At 39.3% G+C, this 14,969-nt stretch overlaps 1 pseudogene; it reads left to right on the top strand.

Annotated features, from left to right (window-relative positions):
• Nucleotides 1-6,573: 6,573 nt before the first annotated feature.
• Nucleotides 6,574-14,957, top strand: LOC106943273 (plastin-3-like; annotated as a pseudogene).
• Nucleotides 14,958-14,969: the final 12 nt, after the last annotated feature.

The following is a 14,969-nucleotide window of genomic DNA, read 5'->3' as shown; positions in this document are numbered from 1 at the left end:
TCCCAGGGATCTGTGTCCCTCCCACTTAGAAAAACACTGGGTTAGAGAAACCAATCTGTTTTTTTTGTTTTTTTTACTCTGAAGAAAATCAAACTAACTTTCTATATCAGGCTCACCGAGTAGTTTGCTCCTTATCTGATTATTAATCACCATTTATTTACTAATCAGTGGCAGAAATTAGTAATATAAAATGGATGCACTTTCTTTGCCTTTAATGCAATTTGTTTTTTGTTTGAAAAAATCAGACATGAATCCCCAGTTATTAAAGCTGACCTCTTCCTGTACACATTAACTCAGTGTGTTTCCCTCTTTCTCTTCTAGGTCCATTGTATCTGAATTCGAAGCTGCACCAGAGAAAGAAGAATAAATAGAAACCAGTTTAACTATAAAAGCCCTTATTGTGAAAGTCCTACTGCTTATTATTGTAAGGAACACTTGTCTCCACTCCTCTGTGTAATAAAACATTCTAACAAATGCAGCTCCTTTCTTGTCTTTCTGTCCACTAGAGTTCAGTGTTTCTCATGTAACTTTTTTTTTTTTTTTGCTCCTCTGGAGTTTTATGGTCGACGTTTGAAGATCTTAGACTCGCGCTGGGTTTCTTAGTGTGAAATGGACCTTCCCAGTCTTAAATAGTTGTTTTTCTGTATAACCCAACAAAAATTGACTTTATCCTCGGGGACTGGGGGTTGCGGGTTAAGGAGAGGGTGCAGGCGCACATTTCTGTCCGTGATAATTTACCAGCTTCCTGAAACTGCTGATAAGCTCCTTCCTCAACATGTTGCCTGCGAATTACAGGCAGGGGGGTCTGGAATGTGCTGAACTTGAGATGTAAACAGACTGGAGTACCTATAGGTGGAGGTACGCAAGACATGCTCGTTACGATGAGACAGGTCAGCGGTTTGTGTGAAAATGTCTGTCAAAACCACTTAAAGAAGCTTAAAAACCAAGCAAGACAAATGTTTCAGCACAGCAGATGAGGTGAAAACATTAGATTAATAGCTAAATTTGTGGAGCAATAGTGTCGACCCAAGTATTCTCTCATGTCTCTACCTGTCCACACTCAGGGAAGATGCAGGGTGGGAGTGAGCAAGCCAGCACAGGTGAGTTCGTCCTAATCAAATCCCTTCCACCAATCATCAGCTGAGCTGCCAGCACGACCAAATAAGGATATGTGGGCAGAAGTGCGCAGGGGAGGGAAGGACAGGGAAGGACAGGGTAGTGAGACAGAGCTTCACACACTCTCATTAAGCACACACACACACACACTACTTCACTCAGAACCATCGCTTTGCATGGAATACGAAATGCGGCCCTTCCGTCGCATGCAGCCTCCTGATTTGGTTGATTCCATGCAGTTTTACCTGTGGATGTAACCAAGGTGTAGAAATCCTTAAATTGACACACAGAGAGGAGTTGAATTAATGGAGGGTGTTTTAATTGCCTGGGTGGAGAAAAAAAAAAGTGGAAAATGTCTGAATTGCTTTTAAAGTCAGAAGTAGGTGGAGGGAGACTTGTATCTGAACCGGCGAGGGTCAGAGGTCGAATTTGCTGCTAATATGCAGCAGGCCGAGTATTCTGGGTTTTTTATTTTATTTTTATCTGTTGGGGCTTAGATTAAAACAAAGCAATGTCAGAGGAGACAAAAGAGGAGAAGAAGGAATAAATAGACTCAAACATTAGCTTCTCAAACATTAGCTTCAACACTAAACTCTTGAACTCCTCTGACTTTTTATCAAAAAACATTCCTGAAAGAAAGCTCAACTGTGGCAGCAGTTAGCTGGATGTTATCAAACTTACATGATGCTGCTATTGATGTCAGTTTGCAGTCTGAAAATATTTTAAAAGTAATAATCTGGAGGTAACTGTCTTACGAAACTAACCGAACACCTTCTGTGTTTTTACCTTCTGAGCCACTGCAACCACAAACTTGAGTATGTTGTGACTTTACGTGGTAGACCAACACAAAGTAGTTCATAATTCTGGAGTGGAGGGAAAATGATATGTGGTTCATGAATATTTGTACAAGTGAAAGTATGAAAAGTGTGAATGTTTGTTTGTGTTTGTCCCCCTTCTGTCCAGGTAACGCCTGGAGCCACACACTGCAACGTAGGACAACCTGTACCCACAAGGGCCACCAAAAAAGATCAGGCTGACAAGAAGTCATCATAGTTACACTAATCATAAAATGACATGCTTAAAAAAATGCATAAAGTAAGTTTAGATATAGGCAAGGTATCAATCTGAGTATTGATAGATATTGATAAACATTTGAGACTGAAGTGGAGGATCACCTTCCAGTAGGACAACACTCCTAAACAGACAGCCAGAGCTACAGTGGAATGGGATAGATAAAATCACAGGGTGTTAGAATGGCCTANTNAANGTCAACTGAAAATCTGATCAAGCTTAAACTATTTGACAGAGGCAGAATTAGTGCAAGCGTCACTCTTGAGAAAGTCAAACAGTACGGTGAGGTTCGGTGTCAGCAGACAGTAGTTTAATGGGTGACTGATCTTTGCATTGGTAAACCCACACTACATAAACCTGCCTGCTTTCTGTATTCAAATGTTTCAGCATTTAAAGAGACAAAGAACAAGCTTCAGGTACGGCACCAGTTTCTGCACATTTGCTTATGCGTGAGTTGTTGGTCCCACCCGGCCGTCTGGTTTCCATTCACTCCCTTTCTCACACTGGTGAACAATGGTGAATTGACCTGCAGTTTGTTTGGCTCTGCTGTCACCGGCGTTAGCACACAAGCTGCCTGTCATCACACAGGACAGGGAAAAATCCCAAGGTTTTTCTGCAGCTGTGTTTCTGGATCAGGGGTCTGCAACCTGCAGCTGCGGAGCCACAAGTGGTTCTTTGGACCTTCAACAATGGTCCTTAATTTTTTTGTAATATAGGTATAATAAGTTATGACAGAGTATTGGGTCCATGCTAAGAACAAATGAAATTATGAGAATAAAGTCTTACGAGAAAAGTTAAAATAATATGAGAATAAAGTCTTATTTTGAGAACAAAACAATATTACTAGAAGGAGGTTGAACAAAAATTATAATAAATTTTAAAAAATTGACTTTTACAAACTCAGAAAATTTCCAAGTTTTTTTTAGAAAATTGAGAAATTCATCTCAAAATTTCTGATTTTTTTTTTTTTTTTTCGCAAATTTTCAACTTCTGGGGCTCAGAAACGCTCAAGTTTTTGCGAAAAAATTTTTAAGATTCTGACCAAAAAATCAGAATTTCTGATTGTTTTGTCAAAAATGTACTCCTTTTTTTTTTCGTCTATCTAACGTGGTCCTACTACGCCGTCACACCGGAACGGCTCGCATCATTCTTATTTCATATCAAACTCGCTTGATCTGAAAAAAATGTTTCCCCTGCAGCTTTGAGAAACTAAAGAGAAGCAAACACCAAACTCGATCTGTCTGAAAAGTCACCTCATCTCAACACAAACACTTCTTATAAAAAAAAGTGACTTTTTTTTCCGAATTTGGTGTGTTTCCATAAAGCAAATTTATCCTGCATAATTTGAATTTGCTTTGGTAAGTGGAAACACAGACACTGACTGTCACCCATGGTAGTGGAGGGCTGATGATGTGGGCTTGTTTTCAACCGCAGGACCTTGACGCCTTGCAGTCACTGAGTCAACTCTGTATACCGAAGCATTCTAGAATCAAACTCGGGGCCTTCTATTCGACAGCTCAAGTCTCAACTGGGTCACGTAACCTGATCTGAAAGCACAGGGGCGCGTCTGCAACAGACTGGCGGAAAAAGTAAGGAAACTATAGTGGAGAAATGGGACTAATTTAGTGGATATGCGTTTCTCTTTAGTTTATTAGCAATGCACGGGGGGATTTCAGTTTGTTTCAAGTATCAAACATGTCTCAGTAAGTCAGATACCATTATCTGTTTCAAATCTTTACATATCTATCTGTCTGTAAGAAGGATATTCATGAATGTAGGGAATGAACTGTAGGTCTCACATTCCACTGAGGAATGTGATTTTCCTTGTGTGGAAAATCACAGTTTAAGACTCCCTAACACTCTCCATCTAAAGACTAAAATGTACTTAAATCAAAGTTTGGATAGCTTAATAACAGCAGAGTAAAATGGCAAAATGAAACTGATTTTTAAGCTTTTTACTAGCTTAAAAATAGTGAGTGCCTCTCTATGGTTTGTCATGTAATTTCAGATATTATTCTGAGTAAAATATATAAATATACATATATATTTTCTTCAGGTTCTGTTTATATTTTGACAAACAGTACTGAGTTAATCCATTCTGGGGTTTTTTTAAATATATTTCTGTAAACAGCCTTTATGGTTTTATGTGTTTTCCAGCCCCGTAGTGCCACTCAACTGTTACCTTCAGTTATGATGAAAATGCTACGCATATAAAATATGACGTAAAATAAATTTGTCTTTGTAATTTAAATCCTTCAAATTGGGCCTCTGTCTCTTTAAGAAGAAGCTTCTGCTCTTTCTGAAACTCCGCCTTCAGGAAGTCATTACAACATGGCTCCTCTCTCAACTCTTTGTTTTTACCAGTGTTTCACAGGGAAGTAGCTCCTATAATCAGCTCAGCAGTTCCACCAGGTGTTTGCTAATTGCTGCTGGCTAGTCAGAAGGAGCTCAGTGGGGGAGATTAAAAGATTTTTCAAATATTAAGGGAACACTCTAGGTATGTTTTCGAGGAGGAAATAACTTTTTAAACATGTTATTTAAAAAAAAATTATTTTACATAATACTGCTCCTTTAACAAAACAATGTTGCAAAAGTATTCACACACCCTTTCAATTTTCCTAATTTCCGTTCCAATCCGGAACAGAAATGAGGTGTTAGTGGCATCATGCTGTGAAGGTTTCCCCCCCGACACACTCATTTGATTTTCACACAGTTCCATGTAACACCAGCTGAATTTGTTGCGGCTGTCACATGACAAAATCTCACGAGACGGTTTATCTGCCGAGCACAATGTGGCTCTCAGTCCCAATCCACGTTTGTTTCTCAGAAAAACAAGTTCTAGAAAAGCCCCCTAAAGAAATGTTCTCTCTTGTTCATATTAGAGGTATTCACTCTGACAAGATTCAGCACATCGCTTCAGGAAGACGGGGTGAGAGATAACAGGAGAGCAGGTAGAACGAATGGAGGAGAGGAAGGAGGAATTCCTGCATGTACGGGCTAGCAGCGCTAACAGCTTAGATGCAAAATGACACTTACTGCTACAACATGCTTCCACTGAGGAATGTAAAATAATTACAACATCAGCACGTCTGTATTTCTGCAAGAAGATGATAATGGAACATCTACCAATCAGAGGGTTCTAGTGCCTACGTTAGGGTGCAGCAGCTGGTCAACGCAGTGGCATGTGTGACTAACTGTGAGTAGGTTAGTGTATAACTAGAAGGCCTTACTTATCCTCTGATTCTCATAGGATGTGGCAATAATCCTGGAATGGGGGAGGCGAGCTCTCAAGGGGGAACAACAGATCCTGACCCGAACATTGTTCAAAGAGAAAATAACACAGGCTAGACGTGATTCTCAGAACATCATTAAAAAGGTTGCTCTAAGATATGTAAAATTATATTTTCACAGTTTACATTTTTTATCTTATTGGGCTTTTAAATGATGGACGCACGCAAAGCAGCGCATAATCGTGAAATGGAAGATGAGTGTTCCTTGGATTTCATTTTTTCACTAATTAAAATCAAAAAAATTTGTATGGTGTATTCACATTTGGCATGCTTGTCCAGCGGTGTGTCATGTTAACACAGACCATACATCTAAAATGCACATATTGAGAATGCGAATACATTTGATTTAGACAAATTAGAATATTTTAAATTATTAATGATTTAAAGTTGAGATTTTGGAATTGGCAGGTTTACTTTATAAAAATACAAACAACCTTCATTTTCCGGTTGCTGTGTTTACTTTGTTATACATTTCGGAAAATAATAATTGGTGATTGTTTTTGTCTTAGCCAATTAAAATTGGATTCCCTCAAATCCACATTGAAATACTGTTAGTGGTGGTGAAGTTCTTAACTGAAAAGGGGTCCCTTAGCAAAATTCTGTTTAAGGCCTCATACAACCCTTTCACGTCACATTTGTGTTGTTCTGTCAAATAAAAACCCAATAAAATGCAAAAGTGTGCCGGTCTGTGGGACAAAATGTGGAAATATTCCGAGGTAAGGACTTTTACAGGCCACTGAATGAATAATTTTAAATATTATAATTTGGAAAAAGCGTAATATCTTCTCAGAATATTTGTTGAACAGTGGCCCGAACATTAGCAGTAGTATTAGCATTAGCATATTTTGGCGTGAGTTAGCGTGATAATGAATACCACTTGTTCTCGGTAAGACTGTAGAAATGTGGAATTTTTGGTCATAACACATAACAAAAATATTAAATATTATAGCTTTGTGAAACATACCTCAGAAAATAAAATGGCATTTTAAATCAAATATGTGATGTATAATTTTATTTTATTTTATTTTATTTTTAGCAACAAGTAAAAAAATAATATCCTCCGGGGGAAGCGAGCATTCTCCTAGAAACCGTAATTTATTGATACCTTTGGATGTGCGGTAAGACATGGCTGTGGAGGCGGGATGTGCTCCGGAGGGGAAGGGGTGACGCGGAGCGGCGCGGCGGAGGGCGGAGCGGCTCCGCCTACCGGGCGGCGTCAGCCGTGAAAAACGGGACAGAGCGGCAGAGGCAGGCCGACAGAGGGTTCCATTCCTCCGGGTGCTTCCACCGAATTGCTCCAACAGACTTCAGGTAAGGACGTGATGTTTCTTAAGGGCGTTTGAATGTTATAGCCCACAGCTTTTATTACTGCGCCACATCTTTTTTAAACATCATTATTGCAGCTTGAAGTTTAAAATTATGTAACATATTTTAACAATGTCACATGTAATTTAGAATGATTTAAAAAAAAAAAAAGACTATTACGTGAACCTTCACCGTAAACACCCAACCGAAATGTTAATATTATGGTTTTATGTGATATGGTAGCGTTTTTGTTTTTTCTCTCTCTTTCTGTAATTTTTGGTACCAGCAGCAGCCATGTCCCATAGTCAAGAAAGTCATGAGCATCGCTGCTGCTGGTGCTGCAGAGGATGGCTGGATGGATGGATGACTCTTAATGTGCCAACAGCATCTAGACTGACTCGGTGTTTCCTCTAGACACACTGTCCTGGTGACCATGTTTGCTATTGGTGGACCAGTGTGGTCAGACTCAGTCAGATAAATTAATCTGTTGAGGTACTGTTGTCACTGATGTCAGAGAAGTGAAAGACAATACCTCCTATAAACAGTGACATCTTGTGGCAGTAAAAATGCACACCTATTCTGAATGCATCCATGAAACAAGTTTTTATAAACTCACTAATAAAATAAATAAATAAATAAATAAATAAATAAATAAATAAATAAATAAATAATAGTAATAATAATAATAATAATAATAATAATAATAATAATAATAATAAATGTAATACCAGAGATGAACAAATCCATCAGAGAGGGATTGGAATAAGCATATAAGCAGATTTTCTCGTTCAAACATATTCACATTCACAATTCAAACACCAAAATATATATTTAGATAGCTATTTGTTTGAAAAGAAGGTTGGCAGAAGTGTAAACATATTTGTTCCTGCCACCTTTCTTTTTTATGTGTTACTTTGCATCATTCTTTATTTAAAGATTTAATTAAACTAAGAGCTCCTCATCATTTTTTTTGTCTGCAAATGCAACAACAATGCATTTACAGACAAATGTGTTGTTAGTCTGTAAACAATGCATTTGTTTACAGACAAATGCATGAGATGAGAAAATTATCTTGTCATTTTCTCATCACTTCTTACACTATCAAATAACATTCAATATTTATTTTTTCTTCTTTTTTTTTTCTTGTAGTCATGATCCATCTGCTCCATTTCTCCTTTGATTGACTCTATTTATTCCGTTTATTCCGCTACTCATTTTGGCTTGCTATGGACAGTAGTTTGTAGCTGCCAAGAGTAACATACCCACTGCTGTCTGTATGGTATTTGCGGTGGTAAAAATTCTCTGGTACCCATTATTCAAATAGTCTGGGAAACGGCTTAACTGTGGTACACAACCCCCAGGTTTCACAGTACCATAGTGCATTTGTCACAGGTGGTTTGAGAAATGTTCCAATGCCTTTCACCACCAGCACATGCGTCCATTATAATGCGCTCCTTTTTGACTATTTAAACCATCGGGTTTGCATGCTTCCCCTCAAACTGAAATCTCTTGTTTGTTTGTTGGGCTGTAGTTTCATTAAAACATGCAAAGGAGGATTTTGCAGATTTAGATGTGGACAGGTTGAATGTAGTTGACATGCTTTGGACTAAAACAGCAAAGAGACGCCCTTTTCTCCAACAAGTCTTCACAGATCTGTTGAGAGCAGCTGGTTTAGGGGGCGGGGCCATTTTAGGTGACCACACCCACCTAAAATGGTCACCCATTTTAAATGGGTGTCCTTTGAGATTGATGGTGAAGCTTTGGGTTGCAAAGCTAGCACACGTTCAAAATACACTCAGTCCGACAGTTCATATATTAACCCATTTTTATACTAATATAAAAATACTGGAGTTAAAATTTTATGTAATCATGAAAAAGTAAATACATACACACACACAATAAAGCCATCATTTGAGTTCAGAACACCAACAAGATGAATGGCCAGGAGAAATTTGTCGTCTTTGTATCGGTTAAACATACACATTAGATAAAGAAATAAAACATTGTAAGTTCATCTAACTTTTAATGCCAGTGGTAAAGAAAACACCTTGAGGTGAGTTTGGTTCAATATGAGGTTAAAGTTGAAGATAAAGGAGGCCAGATGGTGATGATTGGACCTCATAAAAGGGACCCGCCAGAAGACATTATTGAACAGTGTTCGTCATTTCACTCCTTCTCCATGTTGACCTCTGAATGTTTTGTAGTGGAATTGTTGAGTTTCACTTGATGTCACGAATTTGACACCACGTCAGATATTGACATTAGCTTCTGCTTATTTTACTAGTCTTTTATTGCATGGCTGGGAATGTGTTTCTAAACAATTTTCTATTTCTGAATTTTATGGTTTTGTGTCATGTTGGCATTTGTAATGTTTTAAATGTTTTGAGGTATTCTGTACAACACTTTGGTTACTTTGCTAATTTAAAGTGCTTTACGAATAAAGTTAGATTGGATTGGATAGAAAATGCTGCTGTCCCCAACAAGTGTTCCATAACAATCCCGATCATGTGATTTTATGATTCGGATCAAAGAAATCTACAATTAAGAGTTAGGGTGCACCGATTGCATTTTTCTGGTTGGTCACTGATCTTTCAAAGGGCTTACCTGCAGGTTCCGAGTTTGGCTGATACCAACTTGTTTGTCTGAAAAGTTGCAACAGTGTCGCTAAGTTGGTAACAGTGGGGTGACTATTGTGGGCGAGTCTTTCAGACAGCCATTTTCAGGCCTTTGTGGAGGCAGATAAGATTGGTGGGTAGGATCGGTTTCTTATTTAAATACCAGTCACCCAAAATTAAGAAAATCTGGGCCAGTTTGTTGGTGTTTGCACAGTAAAAAGTCAACTGGAGTTATCTTGGTTTGATTTCATGTCTGTCAGGTTTGATAAAAGTCAACTGGTTCAAAAGATCTTGGTCAATTCACCAATTAATACTTACACATTCCTACCTTATCCCATACATAGGAAAGGAATAAACTTTGTACAAACTGAAGCACGGTTGGTAGAAAACTTTGTTTTTTAAAGGCTGATAAGACTGATGCCATCTAAACAAACATCAGAAATACAACTAACAGGCATGGAAAGTGAAACAAAGTTCATGGATAGCGTTTTGCAATGGTTTAAGGTCATATAAAAATGTTTAATGGGTGTACTTCTAAAGCAAAATCTTACCAACTACTTTTGGTTTAGTTTCTAGTGTAACTATCTCAGCATCCTTGACATAAGACAAAACTTAGAAGATCTAGGAGCTCATTTTAAGTCACTAACTCCTTAATATTGATGAAAAAATACTTTTTCCACTGGATGATTATTTCACTCATGACTACTACTTTTTCATCAATATTAAGGAATTATTGACTTAAATAAAAGCACCTATATCTTATTATTATACCACTATAATAATAGTAACATTTCTTATTTTGAACAGTGACAAACTGTGACTGTGAGATATCTTCTTTTGCTAACAGGCAGTGTTTGTTATCAGAGAAATCTCAGTTCATCTCCTCTCTGTCTCTATCACAGTCGCTGCTCTGCTCTCTGCAGCTAACAGCTCTCAAATCGAACCCCAACTAAATCAAATTCAGGACGGGGCCATCTCACTGCCCTCCTGTTTCTGGAACTGGGCATCCACAGTAATACTTTCTGGAACACTATCTAAGCTTTCATGTAATAAGATGGCTCTTAGCTCAGTAAGAGTGAATATCTTGCAGTAGAAGATGCATCAAAACAACTCGGTCTACAACGATCAAATATCGATGAGATCAGATGGAGCTACCTAATAGAAGAACAATGATAAACACTAACACAAGCTATAATAATCCATTTCTGTAGCTTCCATTAGAAAGCTTCTGATAAAGGCTTCATTAAAACCTTAGAATATCAGGGAATCAGTTCCGTCCGGCTTTGTCACAGATGAATTTGCTCCGCCATGAAGTGATCCACTAACAGGAAGAGAAGACAGAGTGCGGCAGTCAGCTTCTTGAACATCCGTCTCTCCCTCAGGTCAGCATGTCTGGGAAGGTGAGCGCCGAGGAGCTGGAGGAGATCAGGGAGGGCTTCCAGAAAGTCGGTGAGTTCTCTCAGATCTTACAGATATAAGAGCGTTTACCATATGTTACTTTCTCCACTGTTTGTTCCACAGAAGTATTAATATCAGTAAATTTAAAATATGTTTAAAACAATGTTGTTACTGTAATGTACAAGCAAAATCAGCCAGAACCCAAAACGCAGCCAAGACAAGTGTTCAAATTCACAAAAAGTTTATTACAAAATAAGGGTGAAGAAGGGGCTCCACAGGGTGTGGTCACACTGGTGACTGAGGAATGGGGAAACCACAGGGGTTGGGAAGCCAGCTAGGGGAGGGTAGGGTGAATGGGCCGTGGGGACTCAGGGGACAACCAGATGACTGGGACAAAATCCACAAACCAGAGACTTAGTCGTTGAACAATCCAGGGTCATGCACAGGGGCTTCTCAGGCAATGTAAATCCAATAGACAGAAAACTGGAGGCAGGGTCAGAGGCAGGCAGGGTTCAGCAACAGAAGGTCAAAAATCTTCAACAGCACAGGGAAAAGGCCAAAATCTGTGGTAAAAAAAAAACAGGATAAGAAAACCAGGAGACTCATGAACATGGAACAAGACTTGAAAGCTGTGACTGTGGCAACAGACAATCTCACACTGAGCTGGTGACGAGCAGCTGTTTAAATAGGGAGCAGCACAGTGCAGGTGAGGGTAATGAGTAATCAGCACACTCAGGGTAGGGCTGCAGGGCTGCAAACATGACAGATACTGTACAGCTTTGTGATAAAAATCACTTTTTAAAGTATGTTGCATCCTGAAGAAGCCTAGTGTAAATGGGAATAATTTTTAAGAACATTATGTGTTTGTGGTGCTATGAATGCTGTGCTATGCAGTTAGTCATACAGTTACTTAAAAAAGATTAAGAAATAGTGTTTTTTAACAGAATCTTTATCATTATTACAATAGTACCACAAAATATCACAATATAATCGTAGGTTCATATCTCCCACCCCTACATCATCATGTTACAGCTGATGCAACATGTGTGAAATCGATTGCTGATTCTACTCTGATAAAAATGGGTTGGAACCCTAAAATAATTTTCCACTTACTGGGGCTTTCTATCATATTTGTATTAAAAATCTCACAGTACATAGAAGAGGTGATGATGCAGTGTGGTCCAACAGGATTTCCAGAGGGAATCTGGAGGACAAAAAGGCATGAATATCTCAATCTTTAACTAATCTGATCACAGTTCCAGTTAAAGTCTCAGTTGACTTCAGACATTTCCAGTGGAAAGAAAAACCTTTTTCTTAGAGGACCGGTATGCATGTTAATACCGTGCAACGGTCGTCATAGAGACCTAGGTTTTACCATCGTCATTGTGGGTAGTAGCAAGATAAGTACAAGATAATACCAATGGATATTGGCTAAAAGAACTTATCCTCTGGGTTTGTATGAAGTTCTAATCTACCGTTCGATGCTGACAACTTTATTGAGGTCTCATCTTTTGACAAACACAGTGACTGCCGCCATTTTATCTGGAAGGTTCCAGCAGCATGTGTGAGAAATAGAGACCACCTGCATTAAACCTCCGTTTCCTCCCCCGACCCTTACCCTGTCTAGATGTGGACCACAGCGGCTTCATCTGCGCCTCAGAGCTGGGCGACCTGTTCCGGGAGGTGGGCTGTCCGTTGCCTGGATACCAGATCCGGGAGCTGCTCCAGAAACTGGACCGGGATAAAGACAGCCGCATCAACTTTGAGGAGTTCACGGCTGTAGGTAACGCTAACTAACTAACTAACTAACTAACTAACTAACTAACTAACTAACTAACTAACTAACTAACTAACTAACTAACTAACTAACTAACTAAACTTGGTGGTTTATTCACTTTAAATTTGAATGATTATGGGCAGAAAATTCACCAGTTTTTCTCTTTTGTTGCCATATTTAGGGTAATTTAGTACTAAATGACGCTTATCTACACGTCTCTTCTTATCATTCATAGTCTATTTCATTACTATAAGTACCCATACTGAAGTATTTATTATAAGCAAAGCTACAACTAACAGGTTTGAGCTTTGTAGATTATTTTTGCAGAATGTAGATTCTGCAAAAATAATAAAATAGATGACCTTCTTTCCTTTTCTGCTTCTTAAATATAACTTGGATTAAATCATCATTTTTGACAGGTTCTTACCCAGGTCTTGTTACATGTCGCTTAGTTGTTTTTTTTAAGAGACATATACAAATAGCATCACCATTGCCCTCCTACATAATTCTGCTTGATTCTCATCTCTCTTCAGTACTCTGTCTCCGATTTCTTTCATTGAACTCAATTTCTCTGGTAGAATTTCAACTGGGCCTATCAGTGAGCAGAAGGAAACATGAATTATGTTATGCAACATTTTAGAGTTGTTGTATGCACATAAAGGGTTGTAGTTTTAACAATGGCAGCAGTGAAAGTGAACAAAATCACTGACAACGCTTCCAAATAAGGAGCAATTAAAGTCAGAGCAAGAGGAAGATGTTGTGATCTTACTCCCTACACGTTTGATTACAGCGCATGAGACTTCTGGTAAGCTTGTGCGTTACAGACATCACAGCCAAACGTTAGTCACTGGGTAAGAGCCAGTTGTCTCTTGCCTCCAGTAAGTAATCCTTTCTCAGTAGCTACAGGTCCAGAGCCTCTGTACCTGTACCAAAGCGTAGAACAAAGTGCTTTGTTTTTACCAGGCTATAAAACAACTAATCTGGGTCAAACTTTGAAGATATAAGTAGGTATTGTGAGTAGAACTGAAAGGTGCTGTGTTATACCTGGTATTTTGTCACATTTACTGATGGATAAACCATTGGTATGTTGATGTATGTTTCAGTTTTCACTCTAACTTCTTGGACCCATCTTTCCTCTGACCTTTCAGATCTTCCAGGAGATGAAGGATGACAAAATGGCTCAGGGTTTCAGGAAGGCTCTCAGCAAGAAAGAAGGTGTCGTAGCCATCAAAGGCACCAGTGAGCTCTCCAGTGAGGGAACTACGCACTCCATCTCTGGTTAGTATCTGCTTGAAACAGTCTGAGCCTGTAGCACGTTTGGTTTTACAACACTTCAGGTAAAGTGACGTAGCATTTGACTTTCATTTCAGAACAGGAGCGCTTCGCCTTCGCCAACTACATCAACTCATCTTTGGAGAAGGACCCGGACTGTAAGCATGTCCTGCCCATTGACGCTAACACCGGACATCTGTTTAAAGCTGTGGCAGACGGCATTGTGCTTTGGTAAACCTTATCCATCACTTCCTTTACTCCCTTATTGAGCCTTCGTTTTCATATTCTAAACCCTGGTGTCATTTCCTCTCATTTTTTGCCACAGTAAACTCATCAACCTGTCTGTTCCCGACACCATCGATGAGAGGACTATCAACAAAAAGAAACTCACAGCCTTCACCACACAGGTAAGACTCATACGGATGCATATTCACCCAAATCTGGTTGAGTAACGCAGTAAGTTCCCTCTGACTTTGGACCAACAGGAGAACCTGAACTTGGCTCTGAACTCAGCTTCAGCCATCGGCTGCCAAGTGGTCAACATCGGCGCTCAGGATCTAAAGGAGGGCAAGCCTCACCTGGTGCTTGGCCTTCTCTGGCAGATCATCAAGATAGGACTGTTTGCCGATATGCAACTGAGTCGCAACGAAGGTGCAGTACACTCAACTGCGCCTACTCCGCTGGACTCGCTTGATACAAAGTTTCATTTCTGTGTCTTGTTCCGTTCTGAATGTCTTTGCATTCGCAGCCCTGGCAGCGCTGCTGCAGGATGGGGAGAGTCTGGAGGAGCTGATGAAGCTCGGTCCTGAAGAACTGCTGCTGCGGTGGGCTAATTTCCACTTAAAGAATTCAGGCATGACCATATCGAACTTTTCTGGAGACATTAAGGTGAGCAGACGTCACAGTGGGGGCTGTGGTTATTTTATGTATCGACACTTATGTTGGGTGGTAAAGGAGTCTGTAGAAGTTTTGTACCCATTTTCTACTTTCTGTGTTGGTGGTCTTAAAATAGAGTCTGTTTTAGCTGCACAGTTGGTAGAACTATCTGTTCATTACAAATGTGTGAGGAAACTTTGTTGATATTCTTCTAATGTTGAAAAACACACGTTTCTATGAAGCAGCTTT

The sequence above is a fragment of the Poecilia latipinna genome, unplaced genomic scaffold (assembly GCF_001443285.1).
Source record: "Poecilia latipinna isolate Pla-1442-1.1 unplaced genomic scaffold, P_latipinna-1.0 Scaffold5074, whole genome shotgun sequence".
Lineage (NCBI taxonomy): Eukaryota > Metazoa > Chordata > Actinopteri > Cyprinodontiformes > Poeciliidae > Poecilia > Poecilia latipinna.
Note: the sequence above shows the minus strand (reverse complement) of the source record. Positions and strands in the feature narration are given on the sequence as shown.